Genomic DNA, 26,637 nt, shown 5'->3' with positions numbered 1-26,637 from the left:
AATCTCCCCATTGTCTCCTATAATAGATAACCCCATTGCGCATTTTACAATTGTAACGCAGGCAGTCCACTCCTAGGGGGAGATTTATGAAAACCTGTCCAGAGGAAAAGTTGCCCAGTTGCCCATAGCAACCAATCAGATTGCTTCTTTCATTTTTAACAAGGCCTCTGCAAAATGAAAGAAGCAATCTGATTGGTTGCTATGGGCAACTAGGCAACTTTTCCTATGCACAGGTTTTGATAAATCTCCCCCCTAGTGTCTCATGGCCTGAACACCTGATCCTTGTACAAAACAGGGGCCACTTAGACAACCCTCCTCAGGGGTCAAAGAGGTTATGTGGCACAGAGAGTACTTACCTGCTCATTGTAACAATGGTAATTGAGTTCTCTTTCAGCAGCATGGATATACTGGGTCCTCTGGAGAGATGACCTTTGCGCCTACTCACTGATTGATAAGGCTTCTGAATAGTGTTGAGCGGCATAGGCCATATTCGAATTCGCGATATTTCGCGAATATATGGGCGAATATTCGTCATATATTCGCTAAATTCGCAAATTCGTAATATTCGCATTTTATTTTTGCATATGCGAAAAATTCGCGTGTCCGAAAATTAGCATATGCGGAAATTAGCATATACAAAATTAGCATAAGTGAAAATTCGCATGTGCGAAAATTCACACATGCTAAGTTTCGTATATGCGAAAAGTAGCATATGCGAATATTCGCATATGCGAATTTTCGCACGCCAGTCTCACACAGTAGTATTAGAGCCTTCTTTACACCACACATCATCACTGTGATGTGTACTGTAAAAAAAAAAAAAATATGAATATTCATAATTACGAATATATAGTGCTATATTCGCAAATATTCGCGAATTCGCGAATAAAATTCGTATTGCGAATATTCGCGAGCAACACTACTTCTGAATAGAATAATTTTTTTTTTAGAAATCTGGGTTTTCTAAACCAAAAGGATATAAATTGGGTGATCTTTGTGGTGATCACCCACTGATGATGTCACCCTAGAGCAGTGTTCTCCAACCTGCGGACCTCCAGATGTTGCAAAACTACAACTCCCAGCATGCCCGGACAGCCAACGGCTGTCCGGGCATGCTGGGAGTTGTAGTTTTGCAACATCTGGAGGTCCGCAGGTTGAAGACCACTGCCCTAGAGCACTAATAGACTAGCCTACTTCATCATGCGGTCTGCCATACTGCTTCCACCATTTAGCTAAAAAAATATTCTTTTTTGCTTTTAGAACATTGCTTCATTCTTCTTTCTACGTTCAGTTTGTTCCATTGACTGAATTTAACCTTTTCTGAAATGATCCTCAGATATTATTGATATTACTTCAGTCATATTTGGCTAAAAATGAGGACTCTGTGGCTGCACTAGATGTGACCTCCAATAATTTTGCGCGGAGACTTGGCCAGCATAGAATAAATAAGACACTGCCGTTTGCTTATGACACAAGTCTAATGCTAAATGGACTTTAAATATTTGGATTTATTATTCACAATGTTCAAGAGGATGTTTACAAAAGCTGGAAAGATTTATCGGCACAGGAAAGGTAAACTGCCAGCATACAAATAGACAACCTCGTGACATTCATATCGACGCGAGGAAGAGACACGCTGCAAATGCAAATGAGACGACAGACAGCAATCTCTGGGATGGCAGTCATCACTTCCAAACACCGCAGACTGAATCAAGGATATAACACGCCGCATATTGTGTGACACTACGAGTGAATGGCGGCCACAACACTCAGGTAGGAAAAGCTGTGTAACTTCAAAAGAGAACCTGACTGCTGAAACCTGTCTGACGTCTGGATTGAGTGGTTAAAGGGGTATTCCAGTGAAAAACAATTAGTAAAGATTAGTAAATTACTTCATAAAAAAAAAAAAAAAAAAACTTAATCCTTCCAGTACTTATCTGCTGCTGAAGTTGAGTTGTTCTTTTCTGTCTGACAACAGTGCTCTCTGCTGACACCTCTGTCTGTCTCAGAAACTGTCCAGAGTAGGAGCAAATCCCCATAGCAAACCTCTCCTGCTCTGGACAGTTCCTGAGACGGACAGAGGTGCCAGCAAAGAGCACTGTTGTCAGACAGAAAATAACAACTCAACTTCAGCAGCTGATAAGTACTGGCTGGATTAATATTTTTTTTAGAGAAATAATTTACAAATTTGTTTAACTTTCTGGAGACAGTTGATATGGAGAGAGAGAAAAAAAAAGTTTTTCACCGGAATACCACTTTAATGTCACAGTCTAGGTTGCAATATCCACATACATACAACACTGGCCAAGTTAGTAGAAATGTTGCAAAAAACTGCATTTTTACTGTCGTTTTTGTCTTGCATCTCAATACAGGCATAACAAGTAACACTAAATCCACATGGTTTTACAAGAACAAACATGTTCTTATAGAAAAAAAAAATAAAAAAAATCTTGGATATAGAAAGCTGAACAGCACTCACCATTTCATTGCAGCTGTATGTGCACCATTACGGCAATTGGGTTGTCCGGAAAAAATGTTTTATTTATTTTTGTGCTTAGTGTGGAAGAATCTTTTTTTTTTTTAAATGCATACTCACCTGCCACCAATCCCCATGCTGTTCAGACAATACTTGTTCAAGCTTTTTGCTTTTTATCTTAAAGGGGTACTCCGCCACTCAGCATTTGGAACAAACTGTTCGGAATGCTGGACCCGACGGGGAGCTCATGGTGTCATGGCCCCCGCACCCTCATGACATCACACCCGCCCCCTCAATGCAAGTCTATGGGAGGGGGCGTGATGGCTTTCCTGCCCCCTCCCATAGACTTGCATTGAGGGGGTGGGACATGAAGAGGGGGTGGGGCTATGGCATCACGAGCTCCCGACGCCGGCTCCAGCTTTCGGAACAGTTTGTTCCAAACGCTGAGCAGCGGAGTACCCCTTTAACACGCAGGAAATGCCTGCTCAGCCAATTATTGACAGACAGGTCAGTGCTGTGGCGAGTGATTGGCTAAGCGGGCATGTTTTATGCAATGAGTGAAAAGCAGGAAGCACTTGTAGAGGATGGGTAGCAGGTGAGTACATTTTTTTTTATCCCACCCTGAGCATGATTAAAAAATGATGGCTTAAATAATAGTGCCATTTTATACCAAATTAATACTGCTATGTAGTGCCCAGATGATAAAACCTTGCACTGCCCAAATAATCACGGCATGCAGTGTTCGCATAGTGACTCCATGCTCTCTCTAAATAAAAGCGCCATATGTCACTCTTATAAAAGTACTTAACAGCACCTAAAATGCAGAAGTTTTAATATTTCAAAGAAGAGGAGATGATGCACCTTCTACTTTTATTTATTATGACAGATCAGTGTTGCATTCTCCTGTCTGTAAAAAAAAATCTGATGGTCAAAAGTGCACCTTGGGGTTCAACCGAACTTCATCCCACCCTACAACACAGCATACGTATATTATGAATCACATTTTTCTAATTTGTTTAGATTTGATAAAAATAAAATGAAAATTAAAGTCAATAATAAATGAATGTTAGTAAAATTGGGATTCTCTATAATTTGCTGTATTATTAATAATATTAAATGATTGTTAAACAAGTAACCCTCCTGAGTTCTCTCTGTTTTATCTCACTATAAATTGTACATCTTTTACCAGCAGGACTTATATACACCTGAGAAGGACCCCCTCAGTGGAGCTCTGGAGTAAAGGATATTTTCTCCACACACAATTGTATTGTGAAATCTATCATTTGTTTGAATACACGCTTACAGGATAAAAGCCACTATTATATATAGCTAAAAATGAATAAAGGAGCGTGACACATTTCCTGCGATCCAAGATTTAGCCTGCAGTGTTGTATCATTGTACTTCTCTTTTCTAAGGCCTTGTGTTAAATAAAGCAGAGATAAATGCTTGGTAAAAGCTATACATGTTTATCTGGTATTTAAAAAGTGTTCAACAGTTGTTGTAGATGTTCCCTAAGACACCTTACAAGGCAATAAATGATGTGGAATTATATAAATGATTACACTTAACAATTCATAGTATTAGTCACTTATGGCAGGTGACCATCACATACAATTCAAGTCAATGGTGACTATGTTGGTCAGGTAAGAAAGGCTGTATAACTCCAGTTCGACACGTGGGGGGAACAATTTGCCTAGAAGAAGTGGATAAAGTTACTGTCTAGCCTGCAGAACCTATATAGATGTCACTATGCCACTGTGTCTGCTGTCAGCTCTGCTCAGATTTTAGGCTTAGGGATGTGGAGAGTCATGAAAATGTAATGAGGTACCTGGAAATCCTGACACAGGTGGTTAGAACTGTGCTGATGTCTCATACAGGTCCTCTGATACAGGTCCTCTGATACAGGTCCTCTGATACAGATCCTCTGATACAGGTCCTCTGATATAGATCCTCTGATACAGGTCCTCTGATACAGGTCCTCTGATACAGGTCCTCTGATACAGATCCTCTGATACAGGTCCTCTGATACAGGTCCTCTGATACAGGTCCTCTGATACAGATCCTCTGTTACAGGTCCTCTGATACAGATCCTCTGTTACAGGTCCTCTGATACAGGTCCTCTGATACAGGTCCTCTGATACAGGTCCTCTGATACAGATCCTCTGATACAGGTCCTCTGATACAGGTCCTCTGATACAGGTCCTCTGATATAGGTCCTCTGATACAGGTCCTCTGATACAGGTCCTCTGATATAGATCCTCTGATACAGGTCCTCTGATACAGGTCCTCTGATACAGGTCCTCTGATACAGGTCCTCTGATACAGGTCCTCTGATACAGATCCTCTGATACAGGTCCTCTGATACAGGTCCTCTGATACAGGTCCTCTGATACAGGTCCTCTGATACAGGTCCTCTGATACAGATCCTCTGATACAGATCCTCTGATACAGGTCCTCTGATACAGGTCCTCTGATACAGGTCCTCTGATACAGGTCCTCTGATACAGGTCCTCTGATACAGGTCCTCTGATACAGGTCTTCTGGATAAACAGTAGCTCTAGGACCGAGTGGAAGCCCTGAAAGGTCCTACGAAACATATGGGATTCTTGTCCAACTTTTTCCCACAGTCTTTCCCACTTTCTCCTTAAAGGGGTACTCTGCCCCTAGACATCTTATCCCCTATCCAAAGGATAGGGGATAAGATATCTGATCAGGAGGGTCCCACCACTGTGGACCCTCGCGATCTCGGCTGAAACCCAGAACTTCGCTCAGTGCTGGATGACTGGCGATGTAAAGGGGTGGCTTGTGACATCACAGCCACGCCCGCTCGTGCTGTCTCGGCCACGCCCCCTCAATACAAGTCTCTGTGAGGGGGCGTGGCAGCCATCACGCCCCCTCCCATAGACTTGCATTGAGGGGGAGTGGCCGTGACATCACAAGCAGGGCGTGGTCGTGACATCACGAGCCTCTGGAGCTGCTCCTGATGCTCTAAACGAATGCCGGGTGCAGCAGGGAGATCGCGAGAGTCCCCAGTGGCGGGATTCCTCGCGATCAGACATCTTTGGATAGGGATAAGATGTCTAGGGGCAGAGTACCCTTATAACTTCTCAATCTTTTTTTCTCAGTGACTCAACTAGATGCCTTACTCTAAAAAAAGAGAGATTGCATGCGCCTCACCCATCCTCACCTTCCTCACTCTAAGCTTGACTACAACAAACTTCTTGTACTTCCCCTTTTTAATTTATTTTTTTGAGGTGGGGGGGCTTGTCTAGAATAATACAGACTAGAATGTTCCCATGTTAAGTATATGTAAACGTATATAAGGCTCAAATGATGAAAGCCAACCCACAAGACCCACAGGGTATGCAGTGGGTTACGATATGTAGATAGATATTTTTTTATTAATTTATTTATATTTTAGTGGGGGATAGCAAAACATTGCATCTTACATCAGAAACTATCCAGCTGCCTATCAATCTATGCGAAATACTCCTTGCAGCCTGTAGAATAAGGGTTTCAGTGGATGTCTAGTATATGTGTGCTGTCGGACGGGGTAATGTGTAATTAACCTTATCGTGATGCCAGGGTGTGGTTGACCTATACACCACCCGAGGTAGGCCAGCTTCACCTGTGCCAGGCATGGGGCAAATAATCACTCCGACTCATGGTTACGGTTAACTGGCTTGCTTTACTGAGGTTGGAAAGATGGTACCATCTGTTACAGCTCAGGTTAGCGTGAAAGAGTTGCAGGGTGAACTTAGGGAAGCTTATCGGCTTGCTGGGACTGTTGATTGTGCTGTATATGACTTATTCAGCCCACGCTATACTTTAGAGGCTTGGAATTGACTAACTTGCTGACTTGACTTGTATAATATCCCCAGGACTGTAGGCTTACCGCAAGGCTTTGGCTTTCACCTCGGTAGTGGGGTTAACTTGTATTAGATGAGTGGTTGCTGGACTAGGCCTCAGGCCTCCTTTCATATCCACCTCACAGACAGACTTCACTCTTCACCAAACTGTACCTCAGCATGCACTAAGAGCAGGGGCTCAAGAGAGAGCTGAACTCTGGCTAGAGTGTATATAAGGGGACAATTTAGAGCCTTCCCATTGGGCAGATAAGTCACATGTTCACCACTGCATAATCCTCTTAAGGTCCTTAGCAACAAGAGATTTAAGGCAACAAGTACATAGATAATACAAATATATTAAAAGGGTGTGCTCTCTGCTGACACCTCTGTCCATGCCAGGAACTGTCCAGAGCAGGAGAGGTTTGCTATGGGGATTTGCTTCTACTCTGGACAGTTCCTAAAATGAACAGAGGTGTTAGCAGAGAGCACTGTGGTCAGACAGAAAAGATATTACAAAAAAAAAAAAAAAAAAGAACTTTCTCTGTAGTAAACAGCAGCTGATAAGTACTGGAAGGATAATACAGGAATTTAGGTGCACTACTGTGGTAGATGTAAACAATGACATTGGCTATCCCTCAACACTGAGGGTGGGGCTTATAGTCTGTCTCCCTCCTCCCATTGTTTGTGTGCCCAGCCACACTGGAGGTAACCTGGGAGGAGGCTGTGAGTTGGCCTAATTCTGCCGTAATTGCCCACTGGCCCCTGGTTTTGCTAATCACGCACAGGTAGGTTACAGGTAGGTCCCGTGCCCTTCATACAAGGATATACTGGCTAATGTCTTAATTTTAACATCAGTGTTGAGTTAACCAATGTCATCTACCACAGTAGTGCACCTAAATTCCTGTATTATTCTAATTGTTACACATCCACACAGTCTATCTGGTGTAGGATTCTATTGTGGCACTTGTAGTCCGCTGCAGGCATCCCCCATTGTATGCATTTTTATGCTGGGGATCGCCCCTAGCAAAGTACTATAAGGGCAGGATCTGCTCCCCCAGTATAAATGCACAACTGCATTTGGGGTTGAGCACCTCCTGCCATTTGAGACCACGTCTTTGTTGTTGTTTAAAGTACTGGAAGGATAAAGATTTTTTAATAGAAGTAATTTACAAATCTGTATAACTTTCTTGCACCCGTTGTTTTAAAATAAATTGTTTTCCACTGGAGTACCCCTTTAACCCTTATGTAACAGTACATTAGACTATGAACTATAGAGAGTTCTGAGGAGAGGGGACCCATGATGGACATTGAGCAGCATCTGCCACACAGGATGGGCAGGAGTACAGAAGAACATGTGATTCTGTACTGGGTCACCACAAATTGCCCTTGCACACAAAGATATGTTAATCCAGAATTATGAAAACAGCGGTGCATTCACTCTCATTGCCTCACTAGCATTACACATGAAGAGATCATTTCTGGTTAAGTAGAACTTTCTTGGCTATTTTTTGTCATTCTCACAATTTCTTAAAGTAATAATAAGCTATAATATCATTCCTCAGAACGTGGAAGAATGTAATAATCTTTCATACGTAGAACAATTCTTGCTTTTCCTCCTCCTTCTCGTCTTTTCCAAATGCCATTAATAGCTTATCATTTATTGCATGTCACCAGCAATCTTACAAAACCTACATTACCTCTTGGCTTGCTTTTGTACATTTCCCATTTCTGTAGAACGATGATGTATTTAGGAGCGTGTGGCTGGACAAGATCTATTGGCAACACAGCTGCAGGGAATATGAACATATCATTACTGCATCTTCATTTATGTCATTTACTTGGTAAACACAACAAATGGCTGTACACAGTGGGGTGAACCGGTGGATGGCATCACCATAGTGAGAGCGAATTCTGCCACGAATGAATGCTGATGCTGCACTACATGCTGTGATGAGAATGGAACATTGAGAGTCTCATTTTCATGCAATGATTCCACTATAGGAAGAATTACACAATTTCCAGCTAAAAACAATATACATTTACCAAAACATAGTATAAGGACCTCAAACGTAGCTCTTTACTCCTTCAAACATTCAGCTAGGCCAAGATCTCTTTTTGCTTCTTGACACAATACATATAGCAGGACCATAGGCGTGCGCAGCCTATTGCATTAGGGTGTGCACCCTAAAGCACAAACTCACGCAGCGCACGCGTGTGTGAGATATATATACACACACACACACACTCTTGCTTGCATGCACACATACATAAACATACCTACACTCATAAATATCAATACAAACAAAATGAAAAACTTTATTAAAACTTTTTTTTTGATTGGAGGCTTTTTTTTTTCGATTGGAGGCTCCATTATACATACACTGTACAGCAATCATACCGCCATTATACATACACTGTACAGCAAGCATACCGCCATTATACATACCCTGTACAGCAAGCATACCTCCATTATACATACACTGTACAGCAATCATACATCCATTATACATACACTGTACAGCAATCATACCTCCATTATACATACACTGTACAGCAATCATACATCCATTATACATACACTGTACAGCAATCATACCTCCATTATACATACACTGTGACTGTACAGCAATCATACATCCAATCCATTAATAATGGATTGGATGTATGATTGCTGTACAGTCACAGACAGTGTATGTATAATGGAGGTATGATTGCTGTACAGTGTATGTATAATGGAGGTATGCTTGCTGTACAGTGTATGTATAATGGCGGTATGATTGCTGTACAGTGTATGTATAATGGTGGTATGCTTGCTGTACAGTGTATGTATAATGGTGGTATGCTTGCTGTACAGTGTATGTATAATGGCGGTATGCTTGCTGTACAGTGTATGTATAATGGCGGTATGATTGCTGTACAGTGTATTATGGTGGTATGCTTGCTGTACAGTGCATGTATAATGGTGGTATGCTTGCTGTACAGTGTATGTATAATGGAGGTATGATTGCTGTACAGTGTATGTATAATGGATGTATGCTTGCTGTACAGTGTATGTATAATGGCGGTATGCTTGCTGTACAGTGTATGTATAATGGATGTATGCTTGCTGTACAGTGTATGTATAATGGATGTATGCTTGCTGTACAGTGTATGTATAATGGATGTATGCTTGCTGTACAGTGTATGTATAATGGCGGTATGCTTGCTGTACAGTGAATGTATAATGAATGTATGCTTGCTGTACAGTGTATGTATAATGGATGTATGATTGCTGTACAGTGTATGTATAATGGTGGTATGATTGCTGTACAGTGTATGTATAATGGTGGTATGCTTGCTGTACAGTGTATGTATAATGGAGGTATGATTGCTGTACAGTGTATGTATAATGGATGTATGCTTGCTGTACAGTGTATGTATAATGGCGGTATGCTTGCTGTACAGTGTATGTATAATGGCGGTATGATTGCTGTACAGTGTATGTATAATGGAGGTATGATTGCTGTACAGTGTATGTATAATGGATGTATGATTGCTGTACAGTGTATGTATAATGGATGTATGATTGCTGTACAGTGTATGTATAATGGATGTATGATTGCTGTACAGTGTATGTATAATGGTGGTATGATTGCTGTACAGTGTAAGTATAATGGAGGTATGATTGCTGTACAGTGTATGTACAATGGATGTATGCTTGCTGTACATTGTATGTATAATGGATGTATGATTGCTGTACAGTGTATGTATAATGGAGGTATGATTGCTGTACATTGTATGTATAATGGATGTATGATTGCTGTACAGTGTATGTATAATGGATGTATGATTGCTGTACAGTGTATGTATAATTGTGGTATGATTGCTGTACAGTGTATGTATAATGGACAGGGCCGTCTTTAATTTTGATTGGACCCTGGGCAAGCAATTTTTTTTGGTCCCCCCGGTCCCCCACCCCCATCCCACACACACTCGGGATCAGTACAGGATCAGTAATGTAATGTATGTACACAGTGACCTAACCAGCAGAATAGTGAGTACAGCTCTGGAGTATAATACAGGATATAACTCAGGATCAGTACAGGATAAGTAATGTAATGTATGTACACAGTGACCTCACCAGCAGAATAGTGAGTGCAGCTCTGGAGTATAATACAGGATATAACTCAGGATCAGTACAGGATAAGTAATGTAATGTATGTACACAGTGACCTCACCAGCAGAATAGTGAGTACAGCTCTGGAGTATAATACAGGATATAACTCAGGATCAGTACAGGATACGTACGGGGGAGGGGATTATCAGATTATGCATGTGAGGGTAGGATAATAGTGATTATTATAATCTTCCCCTCACATATATGTAACATCTCCCCCTCACATATATAATCTGATAATCCCCTCCTCACATTGATTATCCCCTCACATATATATATAATATCATACTCAGATTATATGTGAAGGGATAATCAATGTGAAGAGGGGATTATCAGATTATATATGTGAGGGGAGGATTATAATAATCACTATTATCCTACCCTCACATGCATAATTTCCTCCCTTCTCACATTATATAATAAATCCCCCCTCACATTATATAATAAATCCCCCCCACCCCCACACTATATAATAAATCCCCCCTCACATTATATAATAAATCCCCCCCACACTATATAATAAATCCCCCCTCACATTATATAATAAATCCCCCCCACACTATATAATAAATCCCCCCTCACATTATATAATAAATCCCCCCCACACTATATAATAAATCCCCCCTCACATTATATAATAAATCCCCCCACACTATATAATAAATCCCCCCCACACTATATAATAAATCCCCCCCCACATTATATAATAAATCCCCCCCACACTATATAATAAATCCCCCCTCACATTATATAATAAATCCCCCCCACATTATATAATAAATCCCCCCCCACACTATATAATAAATCCCCCCTCACATTATATAATAAATCCCCCCTCACATTATATAATAAATCCCCCCACACTATATAATAAATCCCCCTGTTACGCTGAGCGCTCCGGGTCTCCGCTCCTCCCCGAAGCGCTCGCAGCGTTCTTTAATTCGCAGCGCTCCGGTCAGACCTGCTGACCGGGTGCACTGCGATATTGCTCCCCACCTGTGCACTCCCTACTTATACCTCACTTCCCCTGCACTCCCTCGCCGGATCTTGTTGCCCTTGTGCCAGAGAAAGCCTTTCCTTGAGTGTTCCTAGCCTGTGTTCCAGACCTCCTGCCGTTGCCCCTGACTACGATCCTTGCTGCCTGCCCTGACCTTCTGCTACGTCCGACCTTGCTCTTGCCTTATCCCTTGTACCATGCCTATCTCAGCAGTCAGAGAGGTTGAGCCGTTGCCGGTGGATACGACCTGGTTGCTACCGCCGCTGCAAGACCATCCCGCTTTGCGGCGGGCTCTGGTGAAAACCAGTAGCTACTTAGAACCGGTCCACCGACACGGTCCACGCCAATCCCTCTCTGACACAGAGGATCCACCTCCATCCTGCCGATCCGTGACAGTAGATCCGGCCATGGATTCCGCTGAGGTGCCGCTGTCAAGTCTTGCCGACATTTCCACGGTGATTGCCCAGCAATCCCTAATGATCACCCAACGAAATCACCAGCTGGCATACTTGACCACCGTGACACAGCAACTTCAGTCACAGATACAGCAGCTGCTGCCGCAGATACAGCAACTTCAGTCACAGACACAGCAGCTGCAACAGCAACAACCATCTCCTCCGCCGGCTCCTGCAACTCCTCCGCAGCGAGCGGCTGCTCCTAACCCCTGCTTGTCCCTGCCGGACAAATTTGATGGGGACTCTAGACTCTGCCGTGGTCTCCTGCCTGGGAAGGCCCTGCCATGTGCCACACCGCTCGGAGCACCTCTCTCACAGTATCCTTTGCAATCCACCCCTGTGCCTCCCGCCGAGGAGGCTATGCAAGTGGATCGGTCTCGCCTGACCCCTGAAGAGAGGACTCGCCGCAGAAAGAAAGAAGATTTACTTCTATACTGCACTGTGCGTTACCGCACAGAACCCCTGCTCTTGAGCATGGAACTTTTTGTTTTGCCCAAATGCTCCTCTGAAGTCCTCCTCGGTCTGCCATGGCTCCAACGCCACTCCTCTACCCTTGTCTGGACCACCGGGGAGATCATGAGCTGGGGTGCTTCTTGCCACAGAAAATGCCTCACGTCTGCTCCCAGTCCCGTCAGTCAAACCTCTGTGTCTCCCCCTTTACCTGGTCTCCCCAAGGCCTATCTGGACTATGCTGTGTCTCCTCCTCACAGCCCCCGTCCTGTTAACACTCTGCCCCGTGCCAAGCTTCACCCTCTTCCCTCCCTCCCCACTCCCACGCCTTCTTGTTTGCCCGCTGTTGATGTGGTTTCCCGGGGCTTCGCCACCATCTGGAAAAAGACTCTAAAATCCCTCATACTAGCCTCTTCCCGGGTGAAGAAGCTTGCCGAAGAAAAAAGAAGAACTCCTCCTGTTTTTGTGTGGCTCTCCACCAAGTATATCCGCTTCCGTGTCCCCAGTTTTAATCTGGGACCACGTTATCTTGGACCCTTTGTAGTTGAGTGCTCAGAGGAGAGATCTTGGGAACCTGAGGACAACATCCTGGACAAAAGTCTTATCCTCAGGTTCTCAGGCTCAAAGAAGAGGGGGAGACCCAAGGGGGGGGTACTGTTACGCTGAGCGCTCCGGGTCTCCGCTCCTCCCAGAAGCACTCGCAGCGTTCTTTAATTCGCAGCGCTCCGGTCAGACCTGCTGACCGGGTGCGCTGCGATATTGCTCCCAGCCGGGATGCGATTCGCGATGCGGGACGCGCCCGCTCGCGATGCGCATCTCGGTCCCCGTACCTGACCCGTTCCCCGTCTGTGTTGTCCCTGTGCGCGTGGCCCCGCTCCTTAGGGCGCGCGCGCGCCGGGTCTCTGCAATTTAAAGGGCCAGTGGACCAATGATGGTGCCTGGCCCAATCACCTTGATTAGTTTCCACCTGTGCACTCCCTACTTATACCTCACTTCCCCTGCACTCCCTCGCCGGATCTTGTTGCCCTTGTGCCAGAGAAAGCCTTTCCTTGAGTGTTCCTAGCCTGTGTTCCAGACCTCCTGCCGTTGCCCCTGACTACGATCCTTGCTGCCTGCCCTGACCTTCTGCTACGTCCGACCTTGCTCTTGCCTTATCCCTTGTACCATGCCTATCTCAGCAGTCAGAGAGGTTGAGCCGTTGCCGGTGGATACGACCTGGTTGCTACCGCCGCTGCAAGACCATCCCGCTTTGCGGCGGGCTCTGGTGAAAACCAGTAGCTACTTAGAACCGGTCCACCGACACGGTCCACGCCAATCCCTCTCTGACACAGAGGATCCACCTCCATCCTGCCGATCCGTGACACCCCCCTCACATTATATAATAAATCCCCCCACACTATATAATAAATCCCCCCTCACATTATATAATAAATCCCCCCCCACACTATATAATAAATCCCCCTCACATTATATAATAAATCCCCCCCACACTATATAATAAATCCCCCCCTCACATTATATAATAAATCCCCCCCCACACTATATAATAAATCCCCCCTCACATTATATAATAAATCCCCCCCACACTATATAATAAATCCCCCCTCACACTATATAATAAATCCCCCCCACACTATATAATAAATCCCCCCCACACTATATAATAAATCCCCCCTCACATTATATAATAAATCCCCCGCCACACTATATAATAAATCCCCCCTCACATTATATAATAAATCCCCCCACACTATATAATAAATCCCCCTCACATTATATAATAAATCCCCCCCACATTATATAATAAATCCCCCCCCACACTATATAATAAATCCCCCCTCACATTATATAATAAATCCCCCCCACACTATATAATAAATCCCCCCTCACACTATATAATAAATCCCCCCCACACTATATAATAAATCCCCCCACACTATATAATAAATCCCCCCTCACATTATATAATAAATCCCCCCCCACACTATATAATAAATCCCCCCTCACATTATATAATAAATCCCCCCCACCCCACACACACACACACTCACTATATAATAAATACCCCCCAACACACACACATTATACATACTCACATATCCGGCGGTGGGTCCCCTGCTGCGGCCTGGATCCTGGAAGCGGCCGTGTGGGGACTGAGAGGAGCGGGAGTCTCTCTGCTCCGCTCCTCTCTATGATGCCGCCCGTGACGTTGCACCACACGTCACGTCACGTGACCATCTCCCAGACAGCCATTGCGGTACTGGCTGCCTGGGGATGAGTGACGACGGCGGCCGCGAACTCCCACTAACATTTTGGCCAGGCCCCTGACGCCTGGCCCGACAGCCTTTATCAGCTTTATCAGGGCCCATGGGGCAAAAGGGGCGAGCTGCTTTTGGGCCGTCAGGAATTACAGGGCCCGGGGCAGCTGCCCCTTTTGCTCCACGGCCGCGGTGATTAGGGTGTTCCTGGGCACACCCGGCACACCCTGTGCGCACGCCTATGAGCAGGACCACATACTACAGGTATATAAAAAAAAACATACATAGATACATATATACTGTATACACATGATCATACTCCCAACCAATACTTGCCAACAATTCTGAATTTGGTGGAACAATCCGGCCAATCCACAAAATGCTTAGGAGTTGCATAAAAATCAGAAGGTAATATTTTTGTTAGCATTGCAAGGTGATTTGGAGGCAATTTCAGGGGCACGGATTAAAGGTAAACTGTCAGTAAACTCCCCCCACACTAACAAGAAGTACTGACTGGTAATGCGGGGTACGCTGATCAATTTGCTGCCTACCATGCACTGATCCGTTCCAACGTTCTCCAATCATCTGCTTTTTTGTTGATATGTAAAAGAGCTGCTAACTGGTATGGGCGGGGTTACAAGGCACCTTCGGGCACTCTGACGTCACCGGCACTCGTCCTCCGCACCGCCCGGCTTATGAATATTCATCCCCTCCCTCTGACTGTTCCTCCCCTCCCAGCTCTGTACTGGACTCCACTGAGGAGGGAGGGGATAAATATTCATAAGCCGGGCGGTGCGGCAGACGAGCGGCACTGATGTCAGAGTGCCCGAAGGTGCCTTATAACCCTGCCCGTGCCAGTTAGCAGCTCATTTGCATATCCACCAAAAAAAAGATAACGGACGAACATCTGGACAGATCCGGGCATGGTAGGCAGCAAATTGATCAGCGTCCCCCACACTACGAGCCAGTACCTCTGGTTAGTGCGTGGGGAGTTTACTGACAGTTTTCCTTTAAAGGGGTTGTCTACGAATAAAAAATTTTTTATATACAGTATACTTATGGGTCATGTAAAAATGATAAGAAGTGATATTCACCCACCCCAGTCCCCCGCAGCTGCCATTCCAATAGCTCTCATTCATCACTGCTTCTTCTAGTTTCCATTAACCCCCACAAGAACTGCATGCTCAGCCAATCATGACTTAAGTGGGACACCACTGTGGCCAGTGATAAGCTTAACAGGGCAGTTTCTGTGGGCAGGGCTGGCACCACTTATAGGCGAGGTAGGCCCCAGCCTAGAGTGCCCAGGGTGTAAGGGCCCCACTCGGGGATCCAGAACTCATGTCCAGAATGCCCCTAGCGAGCGCTGCTTTACACTTTGTGAGCATCTTTAAGAGTTCAAAGTATGCTGCTGCCATAACAGGACAGAGCTATGCGGCTCTGTCCTGATACAGCAGACTGGGCTTCCTCTGCGCCCAGCATCTGTATGATGATGCGCACACCGAAAGAATAGGAGCTGTGGGTAGAGGAGTGCATGGAGCTTTGGGGGAACGATGGAGAGGTGAATGGTGTGTTTTTTTTTTGTTTTTTTTTGAGCCTGCAGTATGAGGGCAATGTAAGGGGATATGGCTGGGGGCAATGTGAGGGGAAATAGCTGGGGACAATGTTAGTGGACATGGCAGGGACAAAGTGAGAGGACGTGGCTGGGGCAATGTGAGAGGAGAGTGAGGGGACATGGCTGAGGGGTAATGTCAGGGAATATGGAGGCAATGTGTAGTGGCCTGATATATGAGGTAAATTTAAGGGGGGGATTGCTATATGGGGTCAATATGGGGGTGCCTGCTATATGGGGTTAATGTGAGTATAGGGCCAAGGAGCGGCAAAATCATGTCTTACAGGAACCAGGCCCGCTAGAGACCAGGATAGGGTCAGCTTTCTGACTCCGCTTCCTCTTGAGAGATCCACTTCCTGAAACCTAGCATCAACATATGACAGGTACCTTATGGAAATAAAGTGATGCACGACCATCATTCCTGACACCGTCTCACATACAATATCACAGTAAATGCTCTGTATCAACTATTTATTATATTTATTTTTTGTTTACTATCATCAATAACAAATCTTCATTGTTTGCTTCCAGTGGATACAAATCTGTAACACACAGGTGTACAATCTATTGGAAGACACAACCATGGCAAGTGTAAGACTATGTGCCACATTTTTTTCCTGTATGATCAGGATATACATTGGCCATCTGTCAAAGGTTGCCAATGTATACCACAGGGCACTTAACCGAGTTTAATTGACTGAACTAATGGCTGTGTTTGGTCTATTTTCCAAATGTACCCAACTATGTTGATTTTGTGGGACTGAACAGCACGGTCATGCTTAATTTCTTAACGCTTATGGACCTAACGTAGTCACTAGTTGCGTTCAGTCCTCTGAACTCAATAGGCCTGCTGCCAGTACAATTTTTTTTTTACAGGTTGGGAGTACAAGGGAAACCTTATCATCTGAAAAGGAAACGTATAAATATCCATACATACACATTTCTAACACTCATTGAAGCAAGGAATGTTGAATGTGTTAAGTCCTCACCCAATAAAATCAATCAATCCTCTTACTCTGGGATTATAACTATTTTTGTAAGATGCCCAGCATACATTTCCTTTCCATGCATTTTATTTATTAATGTTATGTCTAGAAAAGCCTATTTTGTTCACTCACATATCTGAGGCAGGGAAATTGTGCGTTGACCAATGATCAATAGTGAAAAATATTTCATCTTAGGCCGAAAATATGATGGACACAAATATCATAAAATTAAAGGCAGTTATCATACTGTCAATATAGGTAATGCCTTCTTTGTAAATGCAGTCACCGCTGGGCTTTCTAATAATTAGCTTTTTTAGGTCTGGGCTGCACTGTAAGGGTGCATTCACACCAGGTTTCAGCAAGACAGCAGCCGGATCTGGAGGAAAAATTGCAAAACCAGGGGCAGCTGTATCACTGCCGGACCCAAGCTGCATCTCAATCATTTAAATGCACCGTCCGGAGTCAAATAGTGACTCTGGTTGGCTCATTTGTGCACCATATACGGTTTTGTGGCTGGACTGGAAACTGCCGGACCAGGGGGGAAAACCCTATAGTTACCTGGCCCCGGACCCCAATGGTTCCCATTTGGCTGCATCTGGTGCCCTGATCTGTATTCTTCCTGCTTCTAAGATTCTGAGTGTTTGGTGCAGGACATGGTGGCTCAGCCAATCACTGGCCAAGACAGGACACTGCTGCAGCCAATAGACTGTGATTTTTGGCTAAACATCAGAATCTTCTGCAAACTCTTAGACATCTTATCCCCATTCCAAAGGATAGGGGATAAGATGTCTGATTGCAGGGGACCTGCCGCTGGAACCCCCACAATCTCCGTGCAGTCCCCGGGAGCTGCACTTGAGATGTGATGTCATGGCTACACCCATTCATGTCTATGGGAGTGGATGTGGTGGCCGTTAAGAGGGGGTGTGTTCGTGACATCACATCTCGGGAGCAGCATCCGGCACAGAATGCCGGGGGCTCCACAGAGATCTCAGGGGTCCCAGTGGCGGGACCCCTGTGATCAGACATCTTATCCCCTATTCAAAAGATAAGGTGTCTTAGGCCAGAATACCCCTTTAAGTCTGTAGTAAGCATTACACTAGGTTTACTTGTTCCATTTTGGTAATTTTTTTTTGTTTAATTTTATGTTCTTTCTGGTCATTGTTTTTTTTCCCCCTTTAATAATCTTTTTTTCTTTCAATAGTTTTTTTTTATTGAATTTTACCAAAATAGAAAAACAAACAAAAGGCGCAGCTGTCAACTTATTATTTTACAACAACAAAAACAGCGAACAGTTGTTTACTGCATATAGGAAGACTTGATTGTCGATTCAATCTTACATATAAGATAGGCAGTTGTTTAACCAAACCAAAAGGAAAACAGAAATAAAAGACTAAAGTAAAATAAATAAAAATAAAGCAAATATAACATCTCCGAGATAACTTACGTAGTAGAATGCGTGTGTACCAATAATGTTATATATATATATTTTTTTTTTTCTTTTATCCTTATATATCTGATATATAATGAAACGTTGTAGAAAAGTGCAAATGCCAAGGCATTACTTATAGAACAAGATGATGAAAAGGTATAACTCTAATAATGGATGTCAATGTGCCCCATGTAACATAATGTCGTTTTGTAAATATCATGTCAGTGGAAAAATCACTTTTAATCTAAATATCTCTACAATGAGAGGACAGAGACCATGATAACCATCTGATGTTAAATTTGTCCAACTTTCCAGAACCCCTAGCTATAACCTTTTTGAATGAATATGTAGTATTTATTTTATTTAGGATGATATCAAAACAGGGGACCAATGGAGTTTTCCAGTTACTCAATAACGCGTTTTTAGCAATTATCGTGATAATACAAAATAATTCTCTTAGTGGAGGGGGTATAGTTTGTAAACCTATATAAAGAAGGGCTAGTTGGGGATTCCACGGAATGGAACAGTTAAATATAGATGTCAAGAGATTTTTGCACTCTATCCAGAACATTTGGATGATTGGGCAGTTCCATAGTATGTGAAGGAGAGTACCTTTTTGACCGCAACCCCTCCAACAAAATTTTGAAGAACCAGGATAAGCTTTCACAATCTTTTCAGGAGTAACGTACCATCTGAGGATGGTTTTGTACACGGATTCTATATGAGAAGAGCATTGAAAGGATTTATGTATACATTTAAAGGCGTATTGCCAGTCTTCTGTTTCTATGTCTAATCCTAAGTCACCTTCCCATAACCGGAATGGGTAGCTTTTGTAAAATGTATCATCTTAAGTATACAAGTTATATAAAGGTTTTATGCCTTTTACAGGGGATGAAAAATAATGTAAAGTACTATGATCCAATTAAAGCTCAGAAGGCTTAATTGTATTCATAAAGTGTCTAATAATTAGGTATTTGTGAAATTCGCTATTATTAATATGATAACTTGAATGAATCTCTTCGAAAGACATGATCTCAGAGTGTTTCATAATATGTCTGAAGTGGGTGATTCCTCTATCAGACCAACTATGTAGGTCTAAATCAGGCGAATTGGCAAGGACCATGGAGAGGGGAAGATCCTATATAGTTGAATATTTAAGGGGGGTTAATGAGTTTAGATATTGTGTCCAGGCTTTGTAGGAGGCTCTGACCCTTTAATAATCTTTGATTATGTTTTTAATAGCATATATGTTAGCCAAAAAATATCAAAATTGTGGAAAACCAAGGGCACTGCTCAGTTATCACCATACATTATGTTATAAATCAGGGGCTCTGAATAAAGATTACAGACTCAAACTTAGTGCACCCACCATTTTACCCCCATCTAACTACTAACCTATGTAAAAATAATGTTTTCCAATACAAAGGTTTCCATTACCCTTAAGGATAATAATCACTCCTCTAAACTGAATCCTAAAGAGGAGGAGGAGCTGTTACTAGCTGGTTTATGTCACTAGTGCACTACATACAGCGTGAGAAAGTTTTCTTCCTGTATATGGATGTCAAGAAAAGATGAGAGAGGAAGGAGAGAGGACCCTCTGGGGGGCCAGGTGACATAGGAATTAGAACCATGAGAGCTAATATGGCAATGGCAGCTATTAGCCACTTGCTGTCCTAAAGACTCAAAGCAGTCTGGAACACGAACAGTTTACAAAGAGGGCTGCACACAGTTAATACACAGGATTCTGCATAGTCATGTTTTCATTTTTGGCTGGAGGCAAGATTTAACATACAAGTTGAGCTCATGACGTGTGTAGAGATTTTTCATTACCAACATTTCAAAAAAGTTATAGATTTACATGGGATAGATCTCTAAGTGCTCTTTTACCTATAACTTTTATAGTACTCATTTACAATTATGCTTATTTCTGATTAAAAAGGAGATATCCAGTCCTGGAAAACGTATCCCCTATCCTAAGGATAGGGGATAAGTTTCAGATTGTGGGGGTCTTACCGCTGGGGCCCCCCACGATCTCCTGTACAGTGCTCTGGCAGCCTGTGAGAAGCGGGCGTGTTGACATCCTCAATACAGCACTATGGCAGAGCCGGAGATTGGCGAAGGCAGTGCTCCGGCTCTGCCATAGAGTTGTATTGAGGGGACGTGTCAGCCGCCACTTCATGCGGTGGTCAACACGCCCCTTCTCACGGGCTGCCAGGGCCCCGTACAGGAGATCGCGGTGGGCCCCAGCGGTCGGACCCCCCGTGATCTGAAACTTATCCCCTATCCTTAGGATAGGGGGATATGTTTTTCAGGACTGGACTACTCCTTTAAATGAACTGGTGCCAGAAAGTTAAACAGATTTGTAAATTACTTCTATTTAAAACTCCTTCCAGTACTTATCAGTTGGAAGTTCTTTTCTTTTTGAATATCTTTTCTGTCTGACCACAGTGCTCTCTCCTGACACCTCTGTCCATGTCAGGAACTGTCCAGAGCAGCAACAAATCCCCATAGCAAACCTCTCCTGCTCTGGACAGTTCTTGGCACGGACAGAGGTGTCAGCAGAGAGCACTGTGGTTAGACAGAAAGGAAATTCCAAAAGAAAAGATCTACCTGTGGAGCATACAGCAGCTGATAGTGTTAAGTACAGGAAAGATTAAGATTTTTTAATTGAAGTAATTTACACATCTGTTTAACTTGCTGGTACCAGTTGATTGAAAAAAAAATTCCACTGGAGTACCCCTTTAAATGGGCACTGTGACCCTGGAAAAGCTTTTGACATGTCATATGGACATGTCAAAAGTTTTGATCTTCTGTGGTCTCAGTGCTGAGACCCCCACTGGTCAGTAAAATGTGCAAAGATAAGCCAGTGGCAATTTTAACTTTTTGACATTTTTGTAGCATAGTTTGTGTTTGTTGTTGTTTTTTCTTCACCCCATTTGTGATGTATTTACTTTACTCCCCAGCACTCATCGATCTTTTTGTTGCTGCCCCAAATACAAAAATGGCTAAGAGCCAGGGAGTAAAGCACAATGGCAGTGACTTATCCCTGTGCATTCTCTTTACTTTTTCTTTGCAAAGCATGTTTGTGCAAAAATGTGCAACTTTTCTGCCCCTTTATGGTTTTCCTATTAGCTTGAAAAAAGTGGATGGGACTTCGCAGCAAAGAGGGGGTGGCACCGCTACCGGAATTTACTTAAATTTACTCCAATAAGCTTCATAAATTATAGTGGAAATCTACTGCAGCTCATAGCTACACAGACAGCTATAGGGGTGCGAGATTTATTAAGAGGCCAATAAAAAAATGCTAAGAAAAACACTGCAGCCAGATGACAGCGGAGGACAATAGGGAAATATAAAACCGTAGACTGACAATGATTTTTAATTTTTGAAATTTTTGTAGCATAGTTTGTGTTTTTTTTTCTTCACCCCATTTGTGATGTTTTTCTCCTTTAGACCTCCTTCTAAAAAACAACACACGAGCAAATGTGTGTTGCAATTTTTTTTGAGAGCTTTTTTCACATTCTTCATGAGAAATCCTTGACTCACAACTTGCAAAATGCAATAAAAAAAAGCTAAAAAAAAAAACAAAAACACATGAACTGAAATATTATTTTGGGAAACACTAAAAAAAAGCATTAAAAACGCATGAATCATGAGAAAAAAAGAGCTGCAGTTCATTGTTGCATTTTTTTCAACCAAAAAAATCTCATGTAAAAATAGTGTGTGATGGTGCCCTTATGGGGTGATTCACAAATAACCTATTAAACCTTATTGATGCGTTAAAAGTGGGCATGCATGCATGTTCTGCATGGGCAAGAGGTCGGTCCTTTTTTACTTTTTCCAGATGGCAGTTCTGCTTTTTATGGGACTTTTAACGCCTTAATATTTGGAGAACGCTTTATGGTTTAATGAAAGACAATATATTAGGTAAAATTATGACACTATTAGTTATGTAATACTTTAAAAGGATGGCACTTCTGCTGAAAGTTGATTTATAAAATGTTTTGCATTACTATTACTTTACTTTAGTGTTTTGCTGTACTGCAATTTTCCCCGATTACAATGCACAATCATCCATACACATTAAAGCAACAGCGCCACCAGCTGTGAGAGTTTCCATTATTAATGAAACTCATTGAAATACAAAAAAAAACTAGCATATGAGAGTATTAGGCAGTACAAATGTACAAAAGACTAGTACTGGTTGTTACATCATACAATATTATTTCATTTCAGAATGCCCTTGGATATTGTGCCTAAATGCATAACATAAAGCTTAATTTAGTAATTTACTAAATTGTAATTTATTTTAAAAAATTGTAGTGAAACTGCTGAATATTTATAATGTTAGATGATGGAAGGCAGTAATTCCCAATCAGGGTGTCATGAAAGCTCTTCAAGGGTGCGGTGGCATTCCCACAGTCAGGATGATGACAAAAAAGCTGTAAAAAACAGTAGGCACATCAGCTAGAAGAACATGACACTATGCAGGACATCTCCCACCAGGAAGGAGCCTGTGATCATCCTAAAGAAATCAGCCTTTGTAGGGTGACAAGAGCTTTGTTTACTGGTGGTTGAGCAAATACATGTACCTGAGAAGCAGTGACATCGCTAGGCAATAAGATTCGGGGCAGTTGCCCAAGATAAAAGGATCAGTGCCCCGAATCTTTTGCCTTGTGCCGGGGGACCTGGCTTTCTAAAGGGGGAAAGTAACATCTGGCTACCTATAAGGGGAAAGTAATAAGGGGACCTGGCTACCTAAAGGGGCAAAGTAATGAGGAGACCTGGCTACCTTAAGGAGGAAAATAATGAGGGGACCTGGCTACCTAAAGGGGGAAAGTAACATCTGGCTACCTATAAGGGGAAAGTAATAAGGGGACCTGGCTACCTAAAGGGGCAAAGTAATGAGGAGACCTGGCTACCTTAAGGAGGAAAATAATAAGGGGACCTGGCTACCTAAAGGGGGAAAGTAATAAGGAGACCTGGCTAACTAAAGGGGCAAAGTAATGAGGGGACCTGGCTACTTAAAGGAGGAAAGTAATGAGGGGACCTGGCTACCTAAAGGGCAAAGTAATGAAGGTACCTGGCTATCTTAAGGTGGAAAGAAATGAGGGGACCTGTCTACCTAAAAGGGGAAAGTAATAAGGAGACATGGCTACTTAAAGGGGGAAAGTAATAAGGAGACATGGCTACTTAAAGGGGGAAAGTAATAAGGGGACCTGGCTACCTAAAGGGGGAAAGTAATAAGGAGACCTGGCTTGCTAAAGGGGAAAAGTAATGAGGGGACCTGGCTACCTTAAGGTGGAAAGAAATGAGGGGACCTGTCTACCTAAAGGGGGAAAGTAATAAGGAGACCTGGCTACTTAAAGGGGGAAAGTAATAAGGGGACCTGGCTACCTAAAGGGGCAAAGTAAGGAGGGGACCTAGCTACCTAAAGGGTAAAGTAATAAGGAGACCTGGGTACCTAAATGGTAAAGTAATAAGGAGACCTGGCTTCCTAAAGGGGGAAAGTAATAAGGAGACCTAGCTTCCTAAAGGGGCAAAGTAATGAGGGGACCTGGCTACCTTAAGGCAGAAAATAATGAGGAGACCTGGCTACCTAAAGGGGGAAAGTAATAAGGAGACCTGGCTACTTAAAGGGGGAAAGTAATAAGGAGACCTAGCTTCGTAAAGGGGCAAAGTAATGAGTGGACCTGGCTACCTTAAGGCAGAAAATAATGAGGAGACCTGGCTACCTAAAGGGGGAAAGTAATAAGGAGACCTGGCTTCCTAAAGGGGCAAAGTAATGAGGAGATCTGGCTACCTATAAGGGGAAAGAAATGAGAGGACCTGGCTACCTAAAGGGGGAAAGTAATGAGGGGACCTGGCTACCTAAAGGGGAATGTAATGAGGAGACCTGGCTTCCTATAAGGGGAAAGTAATAAGGAGACCTGGCTTCCTAAAGGGGCAAAGTAATGAGGAAACCTGGCTACCTATAAGCCTTTTCTCAACAGCAATTTTAAGATCTCTCCACAGGTGTTCAATGGGATTTAGATCTGGACTCATTGCTGGCCACTTCAGAACTCTCCAGCATTTTGTTGCCATCCATTTCTGGGTGCTTTTTGACATATGTTTGGGGTCATTGTCCTGCTGGAGGACCCAAGATCTCGGACGCAAACCCAGCTATCTGACACTGGGCTGTACAGTGCGACCCAAAATCCGTTGGTAATCCCCAGATTTCACGATGCCTTGCACACATTCAAGGCACCCAGTGCCATAGGCACCAAAACAACCCCAAAACATCATTGAACCTCCACCATATTTCACTGTAAGTACTGTGTTCTTTTCTTTGTAGGCCTCATTACGTTTTCGGTAAACAGTAGAATGATGTGCTTTACCAAAAAGCTCTATCTTGGTCTCATCTGTCCACAAGACCTTTTCCCAGAAGGATTTTGGCTTACTCAAGTTCATTTTGGCAAAATGTAGTCTTGCTTTTTTATGTCTCTGTGTCATCAGTGGGGTCCTCCTGGGTCTCCTGCCATAGCGTTTAATTTCATTTAAATGTTGACGGATAGTTCGTGCGACACTGATGCTCCCTGAGCCTGCAGGACAGCTTGAATATCTTTGGAACTTGTTTGGGGATGCTTATCCACCATCCGGAATATCCTGCGTTGACACCTTTCATGAATTTTTCTCTTCCGTCCATGCCCAGGAATTAGCTACAGTGCCATGGGTTGCAAACTTCTATAATAATGTTGCGCACTGTGGACAAAGGCAAATTTAAATCTCTGGAGAGGGACTTTTAACCTTGAGATTGTTGATATTTTTCCACAAGTTTGGTTCTCAAGTCCTCAGACAGTCTCTTCTCCTCTTCCTGTTGTCCATGCATAGTGTGGCACACACAGACACACGATGAAAAGACTAAGTGAACTTCTCTCCTTTTTATCTGCTTTCAGGTGTGATTTTTATATTGCAGACACCTGTCACTTGTCCCAAGTGAGTTTAACCCTTTAAGGACCCGGGCTTTTTCCGTTTTTTCATTTTCAATTTTTCCTCCTTAATTTTAAAAAATCATAACTCTTTAAAATTTTCACCTAAAAGTCTATATGATGGCTTAGTTTTTGCGTCTCTAATTCTACTTTGTAATGACATTAGTCATTTTACCCAAAAATCTACGGTGAAACGGGAAAAAAAATCAATGTGCGACAAAATAGATGAAAAAACACTATTTTATAAGTTTTGGGGGCTTCCGTTTTTACGCAGTACATTTTTTGGCAAAAATAATATCTTATTTTTATTCTGTAGGTTAAAATGATACCCTACTTGTATAGGTTTGATTTTGTATCACTTCAGAAAAAAATCATGAATACATGCAGGAAAATGTATACGTTTAAAATTGTAATTTTCTGAGCCCCATAACTTTTTTATTTTTCTGTGTTCAGGGCGCTATGAGGGCTCATTTTTTGCGACGTGATCTGAAGTTTTTAGTGGTATCATTTTTGTTATGATCAGACTTTTTGATCACTTTTTATTCACTTTTTTGTGGTATAAAAAGTGATCAAAAATGCGCTATTTTGGACTTTGGAATTTTTTTGCGCGTACGCCATTGAACGTGCGGTTTAAAAAGCAGTATATTTTTATAATTTGGACATTTCCACATGCGGCGATACCACATATGTTTATTTTTATTTTTATTTCCACTGTTTTTTTTTTTATTCTTGGCAATGCCGGGTGATTCAAACTTTTATTAGGGGAAGGGATAATTGAAAGGGTTAATGATTTTTTTTACACTTTTCTTATGCAATATTATAGCTCCCATAAGGGGCTATACCATTGCATTTACTGATCTTTAACACTGATAGATGCATCTCCATAGGAATTGATCAATCAGTGTTTTCCGCGATTGATTGCTCAAGCCTGGATCTCAGGCTTGAAGCATTCATTCGGCGATCAGACTGCAGGAAGGAAGGTAAGAGACCTCCTCCTGTGCTAC

The 26,637-nt window shown here is 42.9% G+C and overlaps 1 long non-coding RNA gene across 1 annotated transcript; it reads left to right on the top strand.

The window, feature by feature from the left end:
• Positions 1 to 219: 219 nt before the first annotated feature.
• LOC130311033 (uncharacterized) lies at positions 220 to 3,949 on the top strand. The gene is made up of 3 exons (XR_008859476.1): positions 220 to 374; positions 1,261 to 1,773; positions 3,666 to 3,949. It is a non-coding gene; the product is annotated as an uncharacterized LOC130311033 (long non-coding RNA).
• Positions 3,950 to 26,637: the final 22,688 nt, after the last annotated feature.

The sequence above is a fragment of the Hyla sarda genome, chromosome 1, assembly GCF_029499605.1.
Source record: "Hyla sarda isolate aHylSar1 chromosome 1, aHylSar1.hap1, whole genome shotgun sequence".
In the NCBI taxonomy this organism is placed as follows: domain Eukaryota; kingdom Metazoa; phylum Chordata; class Amphibia; order Anura; family Hylidae; genus Hyla; species Hyla sarda.
The sequence above is the reverse complement of the archived record's forward strand: the minus strand, read 5'-3'. Positions and strand labels throughout refer to the sequence as shown.